Below are 15,907 nucleotides of genomic sequence, written 5' to 3'. Positions count from 1 at the left end.
AAAATCTCGCAGTCATCAGCCAGCCTACCTTTGCTTACACTGTGCCCAGCCCAGGAACAAAATGTGGATTTTATTTATATAAAAAAAATGCATTTTTGGGCCCAGTGTGGTAGCCTAGCAGCTAAAGTCCTCACCTTGAACACACTGGGATCCCATATGGGCGCCGGTTCTAATCCCGGCTGCTCCTCTTCCCATCCAGCTCTCTACTTGTGGCCTGGGAAAGCAGTCGAGGACAGCCCAAAGCCTTGGGACCCTGTACCTGCATGGGAGACCTGGAAGAAGTTCCTGGCTCCTGGCTTCAGATTGGCGAGACATTGACCATTGCAGTCATTTGCGGAGTGAATCAGTGGACGGAAGATCTTCCTCTCTGTCTCTCTTCCTCTCTGTATATCTGACTTTCCAATAAAAACAAAATAAATCTTTAAATACATAAATGCTTAAAAATAAAAAAGGATTTTGCCCTTGGCAGCCTTGAACCCTGCAGAGGTCACCTTATCACCTAAAAGCAGATCTTCCTGGGGCAGCAGCACCAACACAGGGATACGCCATCCACACCATAGACACATTCTGGCGTCAGATACTCACCAGCAAGGACCTGAGCCACCTTCAAGTGGTTTCCCCCACTTTCCTTAAAAAGTTTATTTATTTTGGGGTCGGTAGAGTACAGACAAGGAATGAATCCTGAGGGACATCCAACAACAGGGCCACTGTACTTGCAGGTAACCGAGAGAACCTAGACCTGGTGGTTTGGAGGGGCGAGACCTGAAGAGCTTTATCAGTCAGACTGATGCACTAGCTCACATGGGAGTCCTGGGTTGGCCATATTAGCATGGAACATGGCTGACCACCACATGCCAGCACACATGCAAGGTATGGCTGGGAACCTGTGTGGCAGGGCTAGATCCCAGTACCTGACCGTGAGTGTCGGATCAGGGGATGGGTCACATCAGACTGGGCCATGACACCAACCGGCATGCAAGAGAATCAGGTCCGGGGTGGATTTTGTGGGGGATAGTGGGCCCAACTATATGGAACTACAAGTCCTGGGTTTTGCCTGAGAGTTGGGATGGTGATAGGCTGAGCTAGGCATGACCATGGAACTCACCAACACTTACCAGTACTGGGGCTGGGAACAAGTGAGGCAGGTTCAGGCTATAGCACCCAAATGTGCATCCTTAAACAGGGTGTGGACAGACCAGGTTGCACCAGCTCATGTAAAGGCTCAGATGGATGGGGCAGGCCATGTTGGATAAGGGTCAAAAACCTGTTGGCATGCATGAGATCTGGGTCTGGGAGTGGCCCAAGTGGGAGAACCTAGGAAACTCCCTTAATGGGTTATTAGGTCCAGCATGTGGTCCAGGCTTGAGTGTTGGGCAGGCTGGGCAGGGTAGCTCCATCTGTCGGCAAGTGTGTGAGTTGGTTTTGAAAGGGGGTGAAACGGGCAGGGCCGAGCAAACCATAGCTCACTGGCAAGTGCAGAAACCAGGACGAAGTGTAGGTCATTCCAGGCTTGGCTGCCATACCTACTGGTTTGCATGAGCCAGGGATCAGAGCAAACTGAGCAGGGCCAGGTTGCAGCACCTGCCAGTGAGAGTTAGGACTGGGGGCTAGCTGGGCCAGGCCAGGTTACAGCATCTGAAGGCAAAGGCTAAGACAGGGGAGGGAATGCATCAAGCTGAGTCAGAGCAACCACTGGTATGCGCAAGATCTGTGCTGAGACCAGGCCAGGTTGGGAGCTAAGGGAACGCCCTGGCTGGTTTGTTTGTTCCCACTGGTGAGCACAGGGGCCAGAGGAGGGGCTGAAGTATGGTCTGCAGACTGGGTCTGGGGCATGCCAAACTGGGCTAGACTCCAGCACCCACTAACGATCTGAGAACCAGGGTGAGTGAAGGACGGACTGAGCTAGGTGTTTCTGCCCCGGCTGAACCATGCATCAGCTGTGTCTGGGTGTGGGCTAGGCTTGGCTGGGCTGTAGTACCCAACAGTAAAAATTTAAATGGGTGAGGGCCAGTCAGGAAAGGCCACTTTTCCTGCTGGTGCACGAAGTAGGGCTGGCCCATGGACCCACCGATGGGCATGAGATCTGGCATTGGGAGAGGTTTTGATGGTTGAGCTTGGCCAACTCCTCTGTCAAGACACAGTCCCTGCAGGTGAGCACAAGAACCAAGACAGGGAGCAGCCTAAACCAGGCCAGGTTATAGTACCCATGGGCTTACCTTTGGCTCAGGTCTTGGGAGAGCCAGGCAGGGCCAGTTCATATTACCCACCGGCAAATCCAAGATTCAGAATGATGTATGGGTCATGCCAGGTCAGACCACAATACCAGCCAATTCACATTAGGGCCAGGACTGGGGGTTGGCTGGGCTGGGCTAGTCTGTAGTCCCCACCAGCGTCAGCTGGAACTGGGGAGTGGGCCAGGCCTGGACAGGCTACAGCACCCACTGACAAATGCTGAGGTGAGGCAGGCCACACCAGACTGGGCCACAGCACCCAACCAGCACACGTGAGATTTGGGAGAGAGCAGGCAAATCCTATAAGGGGGCTACAGGGAGCTCCCCTGCTGGGCCACTATTCCCACTGGTAAGTATAAGAGCTGGGATTGGGGACAGACCAGACCAGGCAGGGCTACAACACCTGTTGGCCTGCATGTAAGCTGAATTGGGCACAAACGAGGCTGGGCAAACTGTACCTACTGATGCACGCATAAGCCAGAGTGGGTGTAGGTTGGTTGGGTTTTGCTAGCAGATGCTGGCACAGGGTGAAAACCCTGTCGAGTTAAACTGCAGAACCACCTGGAGAGTGCAATATCTGGGAGTTGGAGTGAGCCCTTTAAGGAAAGAGTGGGCACCTGCCTCTTGGGTTGCCACTCTGGTGAGCATGAGAACCAGGACTGGAGAAGGCATGGCTAGACAGAGTGGCACCCACCGACACATGTGTGGGCTGGATAGTGAAGCTGGTTGGGTTGAACTAAGCTTCAATGCCCACTGACATGTATGAGAACTGAATGGAATGTGGGACAGACTGGACTAGTCTGCTGTACATACGGGCAAGCACAGGAACCAGGGTAGGGAGAGGACCTGGTGGGGATTTTTGCAGGTCGCTCCAACTAGGCTACAACTTCCATGGTTTGTGTGGGGGCCGAGTGTGCAGTGGGCAGGATCAGACTGGGCTGCAATACCCATTGGTTTGCTTAGGGCTGGAGAGAACTGACCCAGCAATTGCAACTAACAGTGTGCGCATAGGCTATTTTAAGCTACAGACTATACCGGGCCCTGTATTGAATTGCACATATAAGAATCAGGTCTGGGGCCCAGTGGTATGGCCTAGCAGCTAAAGAAAGTCCTCGTACCCACTTGGGATACCTGGAGGAGCTCCTGGCTCCGGCTTCAGATCAGCTCAACTCCAGCTGTTGTGGCTAACTGGGGAGTGGGCCAGCAGATGGAGGATCTTTCTCTCTGTCTCTATTTTTCTTTCTCCTCTCTGTAGATCTGCTTTTCCAAGAAAAATAAATCTTGAAAAAAACAAAAAAAAGTCCTCACCTTCAACACGCCGGGATCCCATTAGGGCACCGGTTCTAATCCCGGCAGCTCCACTTCCCATCCAGCTCCCTGCTTGTGGCCTGGGAAAGCAGTTGAGGACGGCCCAAAGCTCTGGGACCCTGCACCCACGTGGGAGACCCGGAAGAGGTTCCTGGTTCCCAGCTTCAGATTGGCATAGCACCGGCCGTTGCGCTCACTTGGAGAGTGAATCATCGGACGGAAGATCTCCCTGTCTGTCTCTCCTCCTCTCTGTACATCTGACTTTGTAATAAAAAATAAATAAATCTTAAAAAAAAAAAAAGAATCAGGTCTGGGATCACCTCAGATAAAGTTTCTTTGGGAATCCCCCCAACTGAACCACTAGAGTCAGAATTCCAACCATGGAGAAAACTGAAGGTTCCATGGTCTGACCTTGGAATGCATGTGTCAGAGTTGGGCCTGCTCAGTGGCTTCAACGGAGCTGTGAACAGCATATCCAAATGTACATGTAGGATATGGCAGTACACTGGATTCTGCAGAGGACACCTGGAACCGTAACAGAGGACAGAACAAATTGATTAATTACCCCTACCAAGAGTTGACAGTGAATACCTAGGCAGACTCTAAGGTGGACTAGTCAGCCAGTGAAGTCTGGAGAGATTTCATTGTGCTTAGAGTGGTGAGACTGGCAGAAATTCAGAACTATTCAACTATCAAAACCACTTGAGCAGGACCCTTGGAGTATGCCCCAAGTCGGGGACCTTGGGATGGTTGGGAGGCTGGGTGTGGCTTCTCCCCTTATCTCTCCCTCCCCCAGATACAAGAAGGAAAAAAGAGAATGTGTAAACAATGGACTCACTCACTTTCCTGTAGCCCTTGACCCTTTGAACACGAATCAAATACGTAAAAATTATCAAAAATAAAATTTATACAATTTTTAAAATTTTATTTATTTTTGGGCCCAGCATGGTAGCCTAGTGACTAAAGTTCTTGCCTTGCATGCACTGGGATCCCTTATGGGTGCTGGTTCTAATCCCTGCAACCCCGCTTCCCAACCAGCTCCCCACTTGTGGCCTGGGAAAGCAGTTGAGGACGGCCCAAAGCCTAGGGACCCTGCACCAGCGTGGGAGACCTGAAAGAAGCTCCAGGCTCCTGGCTTCAGATTCGCTCAGCTCCAGCCATTGCAGCCACTTGGGGAGTAAATCATTGGATGGAAGGTATTCCTCTTAGTCTTTCATCTTCTGTGCATATCAGACATTCCAATAAAAATAAATAAAATCTTTTTAAAAACATATAAAAAGATTTATTTTATTATTTTTTTAAGATTTTTTTTTTTTATTACAAAGTCAGATGTACAGAGAGGAGGAGAGACAGACAGGGAGATCTTCCGTTCGATGATTCACTCCCCAAGTGAGCGCAACGGCTGGTGCTATGCCAACCTGAAGCCGGGAACCAGGAACCTCCTCCGGGTCTCCCACACGGGTGCAGGGTCCCAAAGCCTTGGGCCATCCTCAACTGCTTTCCCAGGCCACAAGCAGGGAGCTGGATGGGAAGTGGAGCTGCCGGGATTAGAACCGGCGCCCATATGGGATCCCGGCATTCAAGGCGAGGACTTTAGCTGCTAGGCCATGCCGCTGGGCCCATTTTCTTTTATTCTTAAAAATGTTTTCAATGCTATGCTAGGCCACTTTATTAAAAATCTGCAACCAGCCTATGGAAAACTCTGAGCTGTCTTCTGTGTCCACTTCCTGGGAGTAGACTCATGCCTCATGACAGTGATTCATCAGGCAGCGCCCACTCAGTGCACAGCCAAGGTCTCCATTTGTAGCTTCATGCAGGGCTTATTGACTTCCACTAACTTCCACTCATTCCTTTCAGCACAGAACTTCAACAATGTATCCTGTTTCTCCAGGTCAGGCCGACACCGCACCCTTCAACAGAACCTCCTCTTTCATGCTTAGCACGTTCTCAAGAGCCTGACTTTCTGTGCTGTGGGTAGATGTAAATGTTTCCCCTTTTCTTATCACCGTTCACCTTTGTGTGTGCCTTCTTTTAAAAAATTGATTGATTCATTTAAAAGGCAGAGAAACACGGAAGAGAATATTCTAACAGCTGGTTCACTTTCCAATGGCTACAGCATCCAGGACTGGGCCAGGCTGAAGCCAGGAACTAAAACTCCTGTGGGTCTCCCACACAGGTGCAGGGGCCCAAATATTCCAGCTATCTCCCACTGGGTACATTAGCAAGAAGCTGGACTGGAGTGGAGCAGCCAGGACTCAAACCAGCACTCCTATGGGATGTAGTGTTGCAGGCGGTGACTTAGCCCACTGGGCCACAACAACATTGGTCCGAACCTTTTCATCTTCAACAAAAGGTTTACCTCACAGAGCAAAGCATGAACAAAAAACTAACAATAAGATAAAACAAAGCAAGAACACAGTGAGTAAGGCACGTAGTTTGACTCATGTGGAGACAATGGGGAATTGGCCACCAGCACCTCAGGGCCTGCACCTGAGCTGGTGGGCGTGGCATGCTTCCCTAGGGGGATCTGGGCATGTGCAGAAAGGATACCCAGCTGAGTGGAGCCGGAGGGACCACTGCTCTCCAGACGCTTTGTCTGCAACTGACCACACAAGGCCAGGGGTAGAATTCTCCACTTGCTGTGTTGTCCTGGAGCTCACATTTTTTTTTGAATTTTGGAGCACTTCAGATTTTCAAAGATGAGCAATTGGCTTTGCTGCTCTGAATCTTCTCTGTTCCTCCCTCACTACATGGATAGCAGCAGGCCAGGCACCTGAGCCACCTTCTGCTTCTTCCTGGGCATTTTAGTAGGGAACTGGATCAGAAGTGGAGCAGCTGGGACTCAGTCTGGGGCTTAGGTGGGATTTGATTCTGCTCATTGCAGCTCAATGCTGACTCCTAATAAAATATTTTTTCAAAGATTTATTTATTTTTATTGGAAAGGCAGATGTACAGAGAGGAAAGACAGAAAAGAAGATCTTCCATCCTATGATTCACTCCCCAAGTGAGCGCAACGGCCGGTGCTGCGCCGAGCCGAAGCCAGGAGACAGGAACTTCTTTCAGGTCTCCCACGGGTACAGGGTCCCAAGGCTTTGGGCCGTCCTCAACTGCTTTCCCAGATCATAAGCAGGGAGCTGGATGGGAAGTGGAGCTGCCGGGATTAGAACCAGCGCCCATATGGGATCCCGGCGCGTTCAAGGTGAGGACCTTAACCATTACACTATCGCGCAGGGCCCCCTAATAAAATATTAAACAACAAAAAAGGCCCTCCCATATTAAAAAAGAAAAAAGAAAAAAGGTCCTCCTGGGGGTGACAAACACAGTGGCCTAGCGGCAAAAATCCTCACCTTGCATGTACCAGGATCCCATATGGGTGCCAGTTCTAACCCCAGAGGCCCCATTTCCCATCCAGCTCCCTGCTGTGGCCTGGGAAAGCAGTTTAGGACAGCCCAAAGACCTGGGACCCTGCATCCGTGTGCAAGACCCAGAAGAGGCTCCAGGCTCCTGGCTTCGGATTAGCTCAGCTCCATCCATTGTGGCCGCTTGGGGAATAAATCATCGGACGGAAGATCTCCCTCTCTGTCTCTCCTCCTCTCTCTATATCTAATTTTCCAATAAAAATAAAATAAATACTTCAAAACAAAAAAAAGGCCCTCCCAAAGGGCATAGCAATCATTGATCTGTTTATTTTTCTCCAGGCATTTTGTCATTTTCATTCTCACCTCAAGCCAATGCTCAGTGAGGCAGGATGGAGGCAGAGGAGGCTGCGGTGGGTACTAAGCGCAGACGTGGCCCCAAATGACCCCAGCCCCAGCCTGCCGGCTCCACAGCAGAAGGATCTGTGCGCCCTCCAGTGATGCCTGGAAGAAGAGACAGGAGCTATCCGTCTCAGAAAGACCAAAGGACAATGCGTGTCACCACGGCGACTGTTCAGACACACAACCAGGAAGCACATGGCTCAGTCTTACCTCATCATAAATTCACCTTCCACTGCAGTGTAGACACACCCCTGGAATGAAGAAAAAGAAGGCTCCGTTCCCATATCCTGGAGTCACAGTGGCACCCAGCTGGAAGGTTCTGCCCCTCCTGCTCCTGGGAGACCACTCAGAGCCACAGCTGGCACCTGCCAGGTGGAAGTCGTTTGGGCTGTCTCCTAGGATGCTTGTGCAAATCGACAGACCCTGCCATGGAAGTGAAGCACGGCCCCATACGCTCTTCTCAACAAACCTGTCATATTAGCACTACCAGGAGGGGATCTCCAAAGGCTCACGGGCGCACATGCGGCTGAAGGTAAGGCGCCACTAGGAGCACTGGCACAGCCTTTCAGAGTACCTGGGTTCAAGACCCTGCTCTACTTCGGATTGCAGCTTCCTGCAGATGCGTACCCAACAGGCAGTGGTTGATGGCTCAGGTCCTTGGGCTCCTGCCACCTGTAGGGAAGACCAGGACTGAGTGCTGGGCCCTTGGCTTGAGCCTGGCCCAGCCTGGGCTGCTGTGGCTGTCTGGGGAGAGAACCAGCAAATGGAAGATCTTTCTCGATCCCTTGTGTGTGCTGTCTATTGATTTATTTATTAGTTTTCAAATAAAAATAAATCTTTCACAAAGATTAAAAATAAAAACACTAAGTTATCTCTCAACATAAGCTACGTCAAGGTTAAGATAATTCTGTGAGTAATGATACCCCATCAGCTAATCCATCTCTAAAGAACCGTGGTTCCCAGGAATTTAAGCATGTTATTTCAGGTTTTTTTTTTTATACTCTTTCTATTTTTATCTGAAAGATAGAGGGGAGATAAAGGCAGAGAAAGAGATCCTCCATTCTCTGGCTCACTTCCCAAATGGTTGCAACAGCAGGGGGCTGCACCAAATGGAAGCCAGGAGCCAGGAGCCTCCTCCAGGTTTCTGCTGCTTTCCCAGGTGCATTATCAGGGAGCTGGATCAGAAGTGGAGCAGCCAGGACTCGAACTGTTGCCCAAATGGGAGGCCTGCCCATTTGAGAGCCACTGTTTTAATTGTGCTTTGTTTCCAGGACTGTAATGGAGAGGCTATGTTTCACCCCCTTGTAATCCTTCCAAGAAACGCTTGAGAGCTTGATCTCACTTGTTTTAAGTTTCCATTAGAAGCTCTGCTCTTGGGACTGGTGTTGCAGCGTAGTACGTTAAGCCACCACCAGCAATACCCTGCATCTCATCTGGGCCCTGGTTTGCGTCCTGGCTGTCCCACTTCCAACCCAGCTCGCTGACAACGAATGTGGAGCATGGTCTGAGCATTTGGGTTCTCATACCCACTGAGCTCCTGGCTCCTGATCCAGCCCCAACCATTGCAGTCATCTGGGGAGCGAACCAGAAGAAACATCTCCCTAAGCAGTCTGAAGGACCCTCATCTTCTTCCCATTTTGCAGACAAGGAAGCTGAGGCACAAAGGATTGTGCAGCCAGATCTGATTGGAACAGCTGGCCTAAGACTGCAGCCCAGCTCCCAGCACCCCCAGGTCTCTCCACACAGATAACAAAGGCAATCGACCAAGCAGGTAAACCTGTGTTGAGGTGGGGAGCAGGCAGGGAGGCCTGGGCAGGGCGGGGATGGGGCGAGCGGCCAGTGTGAGGGTGGAGAGGCGCGGCCAGGCCAGCTGGGGCGTGGGCTCAATCGCAGCCGGATTCCTGAGGGGTGTGGACCGGAAGAAGAGAAGCCCCACCCCCACAGGCGGAGAAGGGACTTGTTCAGCCAGGACAATGCACCTGACTGGCCTGAGAAAGTGCGGATCCAAAGCCTTCTCTGCCTCTAGCTCTCCAGCAAGACCCCAGGCAGGCTTGCCGGTCCGGAAGCTATGTTCCCTCGTACCCTAGCGCGGATCCGCCAGCTCCCTCAGGTTCCATGTCTCTCCCAAGCGGGCCGATACTGCCTCCTGGTGGACAAACGGGTGAGTGACTCTTGGCCCGGTGACCCACAGGACTCGCTTCTCCCGTCCCTTTGCTGGGCCGGCTGCGTGGGGCAGACGCGCACAGGGCTCAAGAGGACGCCGAAGGGCTGGCCTCGTAGTGCAGCGCTTAAGTATCCCCCTGCAGCGCCAGCATTTCATTTGAACCCGGTTCAAGTCCAGGCTGCTCCACTTCACATCCAGCTCCCTGCCCAGGCTCCTGGCTTCAGCCTGGCCCAGGCAAGGGAGAGTTGTGAGGGAGTTGTGGGTGAATCTGCCTTTCCCTGATGTTTGCTCCGGGTTCCTGCTTTCCGAGCCTGTTTCTCTGCTTCTAATAAGATTTCAGAAGGGCAGTCTTGACCTGGGAGGCCCGGCTTGGTTCTCCCCTACACTTCAGGCTGTGGAAGCCTAGGCAAACCTCGCCCTGCCCCTCAAGCCTTCTGCATAACACATTGATGGTTCTGATTGCCTCAGGCCCACTCTGGTTCTGACATCCAGAAGTCCAACTGGGGGGATTGTGTTTTGGGGAGAGAGAAGAGGTACAGAGACCCCAAGAGGAGCTTCCTACACAAACCAGATCAAAACCATCTCCCAGTGTTCACAAGCAGCCACATGGTGCTGAACAGACTTCCCAGTCTTTAGCCACACAGTCTTTAGCCACCCAAGCTGACTTAATCCTTGCCCCTGAGGGAAGATGTACAGCCTTGGCGAGGGTACACTGTGAGGGTTCATTGTCCCAGCCTGCACCGTGCCATAGAAAGTTAAACCTTTCACCTGTGGCACCAGCATCCCATATGGGTGCTGGATCAAGTCCTGGCTGCTCCAATTCCAATCCAGCTCCCTGTAATGTGTCTGGGAATGAGTGCCACCTACGTGACGGTCCTGGAAGAAGTTCCTGGCTCCTGGCTTAGGGCTGGCTCAGCTCAAACCATTTGCAACCCAGCTCAAACCATTTGCAACCCAACTCAAACCATTTGCAACCTTTTGAGGAGTGCAAAGCTTTCTCTCTGTCTCCTCTCTCTCTCTGTAAATCTGCCTTTCAAATAAAAATAAACAAATCTGAAAAACAAAAAATTTTCACAATCCAAGCTGCACGCGTGACTGTGGAACCAGGCGATAATAACGGTGAGACATCGGAGGGGAGGCACATCGGAGAGGCAGGTTTGGAAGGGTGAAGATAAGCATCAAATGAAACTGGTTCCCCAGTCACTATTGAGGGAGGAGAGAAGCTGGCAGGTCAGTCCTGATGAACACCCAAGGGCCGCTGGTGTGGACACTGTGGTGGGCACTTGTGGGCAGCCCCACCGGCTGGGTGGGGTCTCAGGCAAGCACTCCAGGAAGCTGGTCACAGCCAGGACTTTGGAGGGGCGGGGAGTCACAGCACACAAACATGACCTCACAGCCGCACCCACTGGAAGGAGAGCGGAACGTGGGGGCTGGGCAGTGCTGGCCAAGGTTATCAGACTAAACTAGGGTGGAGGTACAGCAGGGCAGCAGGACAAGCTGCCTTTCATTCCTGCCGGTGAGCGGGACTAAACCAACGGGTTAGATGCCCGAGAACTTAAACCTCAGCACAATCCTGGTGCCAGGGCCTGGTTCCCCCTGGCTACGAAGCAGGCTGAGTGAAAAACAAATCCACTTGCTCAGCGGAGATGAGTGAAATAGGTTCTTGTCCGCGTAAGAAAGAATATTGACGAAAGGCAGAGAGGAGGGACCAGCCAGGCAGCCAGGTGCAGAGGGGAAAGGCTGCCAAGAGTTTATTGACTGGCAATAGCCGGCTGAGTAACCGCTCTGGCGCCGGGCAGGAGTCGTTGCCTGGGAAGGCACCGGCAGAGCTATCGGTATGGGCAGGGCTCTGTAACTCTCAGCTTCCAGGGTGTGTATCCCAAGCCATTACTCTCTTGCAAAAATAGGCTTCCGTCTCAGAGCCTCACTCACACAGGCTAATTTCAAATTTGCAAACAGTTTCAACCACACAATTGCAGTGTAAGAGCCACTCCCCTCTTGTGTGCCCTGCCACAGGTCTGGCACCCACTGCTCTCCTACCCCTGCCTTAGGTGCCTTAGCGAGTTAGACTGTAACTCCCAACTTTCCAACCAATGAGGGAGTTTTGTGTGGCAGGGATAAGGGGAGCAGAATGGGTGAGAATGCTGGCCTAGGACTGGCAGGGGTGGCAACACCTCACTTTCTGTTTCTTTCATCTTCCTGAGCCCATCCTTCGGTAGGCAGGTGGCCCTGGGAGGTCATTGCCCACTGCCTGACCATGCCCACTGCTGTCAGTGAAAATGCTTCTACGGTGTACTTAACTGTGTTGTTTGTAAAAAGGAAAAATGTCCCTCCTGCAGATATTGCCCAAATATTGAGACTGTAAGAAAGAGAGAAAATTAAAAAGTCAAGAGAACAGCAAAGATTTAAAGAAAATCATCTCAGGCTGGCATTGTGGCACAGTGGGTTAAGCTGTCACCTGCGGCACCAGCCTTCCATGTTGGAATACCAGTTCAAGTTTGGGTCACTTCATTTCCCATCCACCTCCCTGATAATGCACCTGGGAAAGCCAAGTACTTGGGCCTCTGCCACCCAGATGGAGTTTCAGACTCCTGGCTTTGGCCTGGCCCAGGCTGCTGCAGCCACTTGAGAAATGAACCCGTGAGGGAAGATTTCTGTCTCTCTCTGTTGCACTGCTTTTCTTTTTAATAAACACAAACAAATAATAAGCAGCTGCATTGTGGTACAGTGAGTCAAGCTCTAACTCTAGCATCCCATATGGTCCTGGCTGCTCCACTTCTGATCCAGTTCCCTGCCTGTGGCCTGGGAAAGCAGTAGAGGATGGCTCAAATCCTTGAGCTCCTGTACCCATATGGGAGACCGAAAAAAAAGCTCTGGCCGTTGCAGCCATTTAAGGAGTAAAATAGTGAATGGAAGGCCTTTCTCTCTGTCTCTCTCTCCTCTCTGTAAATCTGCCTTTCAAATAAAAAAATAACAAATTAAATCTTAAGAAAGAAAGAAAAAGAAAGAGGGAGGAAGGAAGGAAGGAATGAGCCCAGCGTGGTAGCCTAGTAGCTTAAGTCCTCACCTTGCATGCACTGGGATCCCGTGTGGGCAGTGGTTCATATCTTGCCTGCTCCACTTCCCATCCAGCTCCCTGCTTGTAACCTAAGAAAGCAGTTGAGGATGGCCCAAAGCCTTGAGATTCTGTACCCATGGGGGGACCTGGAAGAAGTTCCTGGCTCCTGGCTTCAAACCAGCTGAGCTCTGGCCACTGAGGCCACTTGGAGAGTGAACTAGTGGACAGATCTTCTCTCTCTGTCTCTCCTTCTTTCTGTAAATCTGACTTTCCAATAAAAATACATAAATAAACCTTTTAAAGGTATTTAAAAATAATAATAAGAAGCAGAATAGAGAAAGTCGCCTCTGCTCCTCCAGCCTGGTGACCTTCCTGAGCCGGCCCGGGGGTGCCCATGGTGAGGTTCCATGGTGACCACCTTCTATCTTCACATCCCAGGAGACCCTGAGCACCACAGAGGCAACGCCTGAGCCCAGAGTCCTCCGTGGCCACCACAGCAGCCGCTGACCCAGTAGGCAGCCTGGGTTCCAATCCAGGGAAGAGAGCCAGCTGGGCCCCAGGGAGGGGCCAGCGTTTGGCAGAGGAGTCACCTGGCATCCCCCAGACCCCACCCAGAACCTGGCAAGCTGTTCCAGCATCCTCCAACACGGCTTCCAAGTATTGGTTTTATTTGCTCAGCTTTTCACCTAAGACTTGGTCTGAGGATAGGATTCAAGCCACAGTCGGCACTCACGGCCTCAGCTGGGGCAGAAAACTGGGCAAGGCCCATTCCCACTCTGCACCTGCTAGTGCTTGGGTGGGGCGACTTCACGCATGCCCACTGTGGGGGCTGAGGCGGAGTCAATCCACATCCTGACAGCCCAACCTGTCTTAGAGGGGCTGGGGGGAGTCCTGCTGTGCCTGGGAACTGGGGCAGAGAGAACGGTAACACAACCCTGCCGTCTGCTGCCTTCTTGGCCTGGGAATGAGGAGGGCTGGTCCCGGCGCAGCTTGCCGAAGACGCATCTCCCTTTACCTTAAACTTATTTCCCCCTGCACAGCCCTCACTTGGCCACTCAATCGGCTTCCTGAAGCCGCTATCCTTCCCTCCCTTTTTTTGTTCCAACCCAATCCCTCTGGGCCGTTCGCTCCCTCCTCCCTCACTCTCACCCTATTTTACAACCAAGAGCCTGGTGCCAGAGGAGCAAGGCAGCCGGTTCCGCAGGACGGAGATGCAAGGCTGCTCCTGCCCAGGAGGGGGCGCGCTGTCACCCGCGGTCATGTCCCTCCCAGGCTATCAGCCCTGCAAGGTGCAACCAGGTTCCAGAGGGGGAGTGGACAGCTCGTCTCCACAGTCGCTGGGGAGGGAGCTAACGCAAGCTCCAGCTTCCAGACGGGAAGAACAGGGTCTAGAGCCGGTCAGTGGTGCCCGGAACCTGAGGGCATAGACCAGCTTTGAGTCTGAGTCAAGTAGCCAGCAGAAGCCCTGGGAGATGAGGAGTAGGAGTTCTGGACTGGGTTGTCCCCACAGATCCTGGACCCACTCTTCCCTTTCTCTAAAGTAAAACACAGTCCAAGATCCTGGTGCCTTTGCAAGTCTTGTCTGCTGATGGATATGAACATGTGCCTGATCTGTGGCCAAGAGAGGCAAGGGGCTCAACAGGTTAATCTTTCACCTCCAAGCACCGGGATCCCATATGGGCGCCGGTTCCTGTCCTGGCAGCTCCACTTCCCATCCAGCTCCCTGCTTGTGGCCTGGGAAAGCAGTCAAGATCGGCCCAAAGCTCTGGGACCCTGCACCCTCGTGGGAGACCTGGAAGAAGCTCCTGGCTCCTGGCTTTGGACAGGCTCAGCTCCAACTGTTGCGGCCACTTGGGGAGTGAATCATTGGACGGAAGGTCTTCCTTTCTGTCTCTCCTCCTCTCTGTGTATCTGACTTTCCAATAAAAATAAATCTTAAAAAAAAGCTGGACTCAGCGGTGGAGTCAGGATACATACTCGCACACTTTTACGCAGGACGTGGGTTTCCCAAGTGCTGTCTGACCACCACACCGAGCACCTGCCACTCATGTGATTACAAAAAAGGTGAGGCCAGCATCGCGGTGTAGCAAGCTGATTCTTTGCCTGTGATCCTGGGATGTCTCATTCCTTATGGACTCCAGTTTGTGTCCTGGCTGCCTTCCTCTTTTTCTTCTTCTTTTCTGTTTTTAAATCTTTTACCCACTGGTTCACTCTCTTAATGGCCACAACTACCAAGGCAGTGTCATGCTGAAACCAGGAGCCTGGAACTCCATCCTGGTCTCTCATACAAGTGCCAGGTGCTAGGACTGTTTTCTGCTGCACATTAGCAGGACACAAGATAGGAAGTGGATGCAGTTGGGATATAAACCAGTGCCTATATGGGATGTTGGCTTTGCAGGCAGTGGTTTAATTCACTGTGCCACAACACCAGTTCCACACATGGAATGTTGACAAGAACCTGGCAATGTTGGCACCATTGCGTGCATCTCAATTTCAAAGACAGTGGCAGGGGTCTGGCATGATAACCTAGTGTCTAAAATTCTTGCCTTGCATGTCCAGGATCCCACATGGGTGCCAGTTTGTATCCCAGCTGCTCTACTTCCCACCCAGCTCCCTGTCTTTGTCTTTAGGCCCAAAGTCTTGGGACCCTGCACCCATGTGGGAGACCCAGAGGAGGCTCCTGGCTCCTGGCTTTGGATGGGCTCAGCTCAGCCCTGGCCATTGTGGTCTCTTGGGGAGGGAACCAGCGTATGAAAGATCTTTCTATCTCCTTCTCTCTGTATATCTGCCTTTCCAATAAAAATAAATAAATCTTTAAAAAGAAAAAGAAAAGACAGGCAGGATTAAGGTGCAGCTCTAGAGATTACATGGCCTGAACACTACCCTACAGTGAAGCCACTGTGACCATGTCCCCGCTGTGTCTGTGACCTTCAGTCAGCCTCTTAGCACTGCGCTCCCAAGTCCATGGGAGGGGGTTGGGCCAGATGAACTCTTCAGTCTTCAAGCTTTGGCAGTTTTGTGTTTCATGTCATGGAAGGAGCTTCCAAGTGGGCAAGAGAGCAAGGTGGGATCAGATGGGACAAGGACAAATGTTTCCAGTGTCCTGGCTCCAAGCCGGCCCCCTCATCGGAGCAGAGACTGGCAGGTTCCCCTTTGCCCTACAAGTGGGGCCAAGGGAGCAGGTGATGCTCAGCCCAGGCCTGAAATACTCACCGGTCACTGAGGGTCACGGAGGCCCAGGTGCCAGCATTGCCTGCCCGCCTGTCCTCTTGCCCACTGCCAGGCAGGACTCCTGGGCTGCAGCCAACAGACCCAGAGCACTGGTGGCCCAGGCAGCAGGGCAGATGCTACCTGACTCGCCCTCAGTCTGCAGTCTGCACTCACCAAT

The 15,907-nt window shown here is 52.1% G+C and overlaps 1 long non-coding RNA gene across 2 annotated transcripts in view; it reads right to left on the bottom strand.

The window, feature by feature from the left end:
- Nucleotides 1-15,907, bottom strand: part of LOC131482753 (uncharacterized) — a 31,791-nt gene that overhangs the window by 2,527 nt on the left and 13,357 nt on the right. The window contains exons 2-3 of one of the 2 annotated variants that reach the window (XR_009247267.1): nucleotides 3,951-4,064; nucleotides 654-1,581 (exon numbers count right to left, since the gene is read on the bottom strand). This is a non-coding gene — a long non-coding RNA (uncharacterized LOC131482753). Of the gene's footprint in view, nucleotides 1-653; nucleotides 1,582-3,950; nucleotides 4,065-15,907 lie in introns of those variants that run through there. The other variant, XR_009247266.1, reaches the window with a different exon arrangement.

The sequence above is a fragment of the Ochotona princeps genome, chromosome 2, assembly GCF_030435755.1.
Source record: "Ochotona princeps isolate mOchPri1 chromosome 2, mOchPri1.hap1, whole genome shotgun sequence".
Lineage (NCBI taxonomy): Eukaryota > Metazoa > Chordata > Mammalia > Lagomorpha > Ochotonidae > Ochotona > Ochotona princeps.
The sequence above is the reverse complement of the archived record's forward strand: the minus strand, read 5'-3'. Positions and strand labels throughout refer to the sequence as shown.